At 55.0% G+C, this 5083-nt stretch overlaps 1 long non-coding RNA gene across 4 annotated transcripts in view; it reads right to left on the minus strand.

Annotated features, from left to right (window-relative positions):
* The window catches only part of LOC127487818 (uncharacterized), a 9202-nt gene extending 8541 nt beyond the window's left edge, over positions 1-661 (minus strand). The window contains exon 1 of one of the 4 annotated variants that reach the window (XR_016218424.1): positions 1-661. This exon is cut by the window's left edge and continues 1133 nt beyond it. This is a non-coding gene — a long non-coding RNA (uncharacterized LOC127487818). The other 3 variants (XR_016218423.1, XR_016218425.1, XR_007915067.3) reach the window with 3 other exon arrangements.
* Between the last annotated feature and the right edge of the window lie 4422 nt (positions 662-5083).

Below are 5083 nucleotides of genomic sequence, written 5' to 3' on the forward strand. Positions count from 1 at the left end.
TTCTCACACCTCCGCCCCCCAGCACAGCCCCTTCCTAAGAGTGGTTCTCACCCCCACGAGAAGCCACATCTTTTGCAAACCATGCTCCTCCGAACCTTGACACCTGCCTTCTTAAAGGCCCGGATGTGTGTGCAGGCCCCGGCGCTTGCACAGGTGTTTCCAATGGCAAGGGGCTGTATACCTGCCACCGATGATTGCCCCTCGCCCGAGAGCCCAGGTGGGCTCAGGCAGGTGCGCCGTGCGCAGCTGCGGCAGGAAGCACTGCTGTTCCTTGCAGCCTTGCTTTCGTTTCTCCACAGCCACGTGATGCACAGGCTCTCAGCGTGTAGCCCTCCCCGCCCCAGACCAGTAACAGCAGCCCCAGTGACACCTGGGGGTGCGAATGCACATTCTCAGGCCCCGCCCCATCCTGAAACCATCTCCAGGATGGGGGCCAGCGCTGTGGTGCAACGGGTAAATACATCCGCATCGCTGGTATCCCATATAGGTAGGGGTTCAAGTCCTGGCTGCTCCACTTCGGATCCAGCTCCCTGCTGATGTCTGGGGAAAGCAGTAGAAGATGGCCCATATGGGAGCCTGGTTGAAGCTCCTGGCTCCTGGCTTTGCCCTGGCCCAGCCTGGATATTGCAGCCATTTAGGGAGTGAACCAGTGAATGAAAAATATCTCATTCTCTCTCTTTCTCGATAATTCTTTTAAAATAAATAAATAAATCTTTAAAAAATAACAGTCCGGGATGAATCCAGAAGTCTAGGTGTTGACAAGGTCTCTGGGGGATCCTCCTGTGTGGTCAAAGCCATCCGTTTGGGGCTGGCATTGGGGCACTGTGGGTTAAGTCACCACCTGTGATACTGGCATCCCACGTCAGAGCACCAGTTCAAGTCCCGGCTGCTGCTGCACTTCTCCTCCTCCTCCTCCTCCTCCAAAGATTTATTTATTTATTTGAAAGAGTTACACAGAGAGAGAAGCAGAGGCAGAGAGAGAGGTCTTCCATCTGCTGGTTCACTCCCCAATTGGCCACAACAGCCAGAGCTGCGCTGATCCAAAGCCAGGAGCTTCTTCCAGGTCTCCCACGTGGGTGCAGGGGCCCAAAGACTTGGGCCATCTTCTACCGCTTTCCCAGGCCACAGCAGATGTTACTGGAGAATGGCAGGGTTCTTGTCTTCGCGCAAGAAAGAATTCAGGCGTGAGACAGAGAGTGGTGGGAGGTAACATAGCAAGGTTTATTAGGGAAGGGACATCCGTAAGGACGGATGGGTACCTCTCCAGACAGGACCTGGGAGCACCCAGTCGCTCGGACTTGGGGGAGGGGAGAGGTTACACCTGGGCAGGCCAGGCGGGAGGCTCAGCAGAGAGGCAGAGGGCTGAGCGCAGCCTGGTTGAGGCCAGGGGTGTTTAAGGAGATGGGTCTCTGTCTTCACACATCTCCTACTGAAACAAAGGATTTTATGGATGTAGATATTAAGAATCTCCTATCTGAGTTTTCCCTTGAAGGTATCAGACAGGAGGAAGCCTAGGTGGTACCATCCTGGGTTCAGAGGAAGGGTGAGCAAGACCCCTGGAGAATGGGGATCTGGAGCAGGGTGTTTGAAATGCAGATACTGGGCTGCACCTGGGAGGTTGTGGAAGGTTTGTAGGCAGAAGGGGCGGGGACCTCCACCTGGCAGGTTATCAGGTAGAAGGGCAGGATAGGAGTGCCAGGCTGCCCCTGAAACGTTATCGGGATGGCTTTGAGATGTGGATGCATATGCTGGACATAGAAGTCTTCTCTGTAGGCCTTTGTCATACACACATAAGCTCATATCTAGCTTCCTACCTAACACAGAGAGCTGGATTGGAAGTGGAACAGCCAGGTCTCGAACCGGCACCCATATGGGATGCCCGCACTGCAGGCATTTACCCGCTATGCCACAGTGCCGGCCCCTGCTCCACTTCTGATCCAGCTCCTTGCTAATGTTCCTGGGAAGGCAGAGGATGATGGCCCAAGCATTGGGCCCCTGCACCCACGTAGAAGACCCAGATAGAGTTGCAGGCTCCTTGGCTTTGCCCTGGCCCAACACTGGTCATTGAGGCCATTTGGGGAGTGAAACGGGTCTTTCCCACTGTCCCTCCCTCTCTAGCTCTGTACTCTGCCTTTCAAATGCATGAAAATAGAATCCCCCCCAAAAAAAGAGCCTTTACCCCACCAGCTCAGTGTGCGCCCCCGCTTTGCCGTCCCTCCCAGATCCCTTGCTGGGGGGCCTCTGTGATGGGCAGGGGCAGGAGGGGGAGCTGCAGCCCCCAGGGAGGAAGCTTGGACCTGCCTGGGAGCTTCCCGGCTTTAGAAAGGGCGAGAACCCACAGCGGAAAGGAAAACACCCCCAGTTATAGAGAGACCAGCAAGTAGCATTGAGAACTGAGACAACTAAGGCGGGGTAATGATGTGTTAAATGTCAAAGGATCAGCCCAGGGCCAGGGCTCCTTCCTGTGGAGAGAAGCTGAGCTGGGGGATGGGAAGACGGGAGCTGTGCCTTCACCTGGCTACAGTCCTGCCCCTGTCACCCGCAAGAGGACGAGGACCAGGCGCGTGGCAGAGAAACACAGAGAGGCATCTGGGAGCTCCCTGGGGTGCTCCGAGCTGTCCGGGGTGACAGGGTGTCTGGGTGGGGCTGTGAAAGCAGAGGGTTAATTTTGCACACAATTGTGGCAGCTGGAAGGTCCCAGCTGCACGGCACTGGCGTCCTGGCTGTGTTGTGACACTGTGTCACCAAGTGGAAGGACCACAGTGGGTACAGTGGGCTTGGTTGAGGACAGCCTGACCGTTTGTGAGGGGAGCCCCGTGACCTCGTCGCCTTCCTCTAGGCCTGGCATCTTCAAGTTCTTCCCCCTGGGGCAGGGCACAGGCATCCCATGTTGGCGTGCAGGTTTGAGTCCCGGCTGCTCCGCTTTTGGTCCAGCTCCCTGCTGATGCACCTGGGAAAGCAGCAGAAGATGGCCCAAGTTCCCTGGGTCCCTGCCACCCATGTGGGAGACGCAGGTAGAGTTCTGGCCCCTGGCCTGAGCCTGGCCCAATCCCCACTGTTGTGGGCATTTGGGGAGTGAACCAGCAGCTCTCTGTGTCTCTCTGTCACAGTCAATCTGCCTTTCAAATAAAGAACTAACAGCTCCTACCAGAGAGGGTGCTATGGTATAGTTGGCTAAGCCTCTGCCTGCGGCGCGAGCATCCCATACAGGTGCAGGTTCATGTCCCGGCTGCTCCTCTTCTGATCCAGCTCTCTGCTAATGCACCTGGGGAAGCAGCAGCAGATGGCCTGAGAACTGGGGCCCTGCCACCCACCTGGGAGAGCTGGGTGGAGTTCCTGGCTCCTGGCTTTGGCCTGGCCCAGCCCCGGGCCGTTGTGGCCATTTGGGAAGTGAACCGGCGGATGTGTTATAGACAGCACTCCCAAGGAACCAGGTAGCACTAGAGACTTTTGAGGGAAGGACACAGTTTATTTACGCATGCGGGCTTGACTAGACTGGCGTCTCAGGAGTCAAGCCCCGATCCTTTGTCTACTTCTACTTTTACACCCTAAATTAGCCAGGCAGTTTCGGGGTGCACACTGTCATCTTAGGAGTTAGCAAATCTCAGCTGCAAGGTAAGACGGTTTTCTCACCCAAGAACTAGTAACTCACAACTTCAAGGCCATTTTAGGAGGCACAGCGCCATCTTACCTTAGCTATGGCGGCGGGAAAGGTGCCCAGACCCAGCTGGCTCTTTGATAGCAACGAGGAGGGGGTTTGTGACAGATGGAACATTCTCTCTCTCTCTCTCTAACTCTGACTTCAAACAAATAAGCAAAAAAAAAAAAAAAAAAAAAAAACAAACCCAGTGTATTTGGGTGCCAGTTTTGAAATCCAAGCAGTGTTTTGGTAATAACGTGTTTTCCATGAACTGCTTAAAGCCCCTTCATATTAAAAACAGATACGCAGCAGAAACTCAGCCAGTGCCACGTGGGAGGAGGGACTGGAGTGGGAGAGATAAGGATGGAGACTGGGCTTCCGTGAGAGTTTGCTCTCAATATGTGACTGAGGAACCATGGGAGCATGTCGTGGAAGCAAATGCCGAAATTAATTTTTTTAAAAAAGGGCAGAACTGTGCGACTGCGCAGTGGCGTCAGCACACAGCGGCGGCTCCCAGACGGGGTCATCTGGGTACCCTGATGGCTGCGAATCCGCAAGGCACCTCCAGCACTTACACGGCAGGCGGGCGGGTGCTCGGGGCTGGCGTTCCGAGACGGTTCATTGCGGGTAACGCCAACAGGAAATGCTGCAAAACTCCAGCTCCAGAGTTCCCAGCGTCTCTGAGAAACCAGATACCATTTTCTTTGCTTTTTTAATTTCCAAGGCAGAGAGTCAGACAGACAGAGAGGTCTTCCATCCCCTGGTTCAAGCCCCAGATGCCCACAACAGCCAGAACTGGACCGGGCCAAAGCTGGGAGACTGGAACTCAATCAGGATCTCCTATGTGGGTGGCGCGGGGCCCAGTGTGTGCCTCCCAGGTTGTGCAGCAGGAAGCTGGGGTTGGAAGCAAAGGAGCTGGCTCAGGATCCGGCTACTCTGACGTGCGGTGTGGGCACCCCAAGTGTAGACGTAAGTCCCCAGTGCCAAATGTCACCCTGAGAAGTGAGATTCCTGACACGGGAGAAACGAGATGCCAGAAAAAAAGAAGTGTGCAAAACCCCCGCAGCCGTGCACCGGAAGTGGGAGTACCCACACGAACTTGGGCTGTGCCCTAGCTCTGACCTCTGACAAGATCCAGGAACAGTGAGCACCCCAGCGCCCAGGCTGTGGTCCCTGGAAAACCATTTCCTAATGAAAGAGCTAGGATTCCTGGAAAGAATGGCTGATTCCAAGTCTGCAACAGGAAGGAAGTTGGTGGGGAAAAATAATAAAATAACTCAGAAGCACTGGGCCAGCCCTGGGTAGAAGGTTAAGCCTCTATCTGCCGCACTGGCATCCCATATTGACAGCTGTTCAAGTCCCGGCTGCTCCACTTCCATACAGCTCCCTATTAATGCGCCTGGGAAAGTATCAGAGAATGGCCCAAGTGCTTGGGCTCCTACA

The sequence above is a fragment of the Oryctolagus cuniculus genome, chromosome 12 (genome assembly GCF_051225735.1).
Source record: "Oryctolagus cuniculus isolate XC-2025 breed Fujian yellow rabbit chromosome 12, ASM5122573v1, whole genome shotgun sequence".
NCBI lineage: Eukaryota > Metazoa > Chordata > Mammalia > Lagomorpha > Leporidae > Oryctolagus > Oryctolagus cuniculus.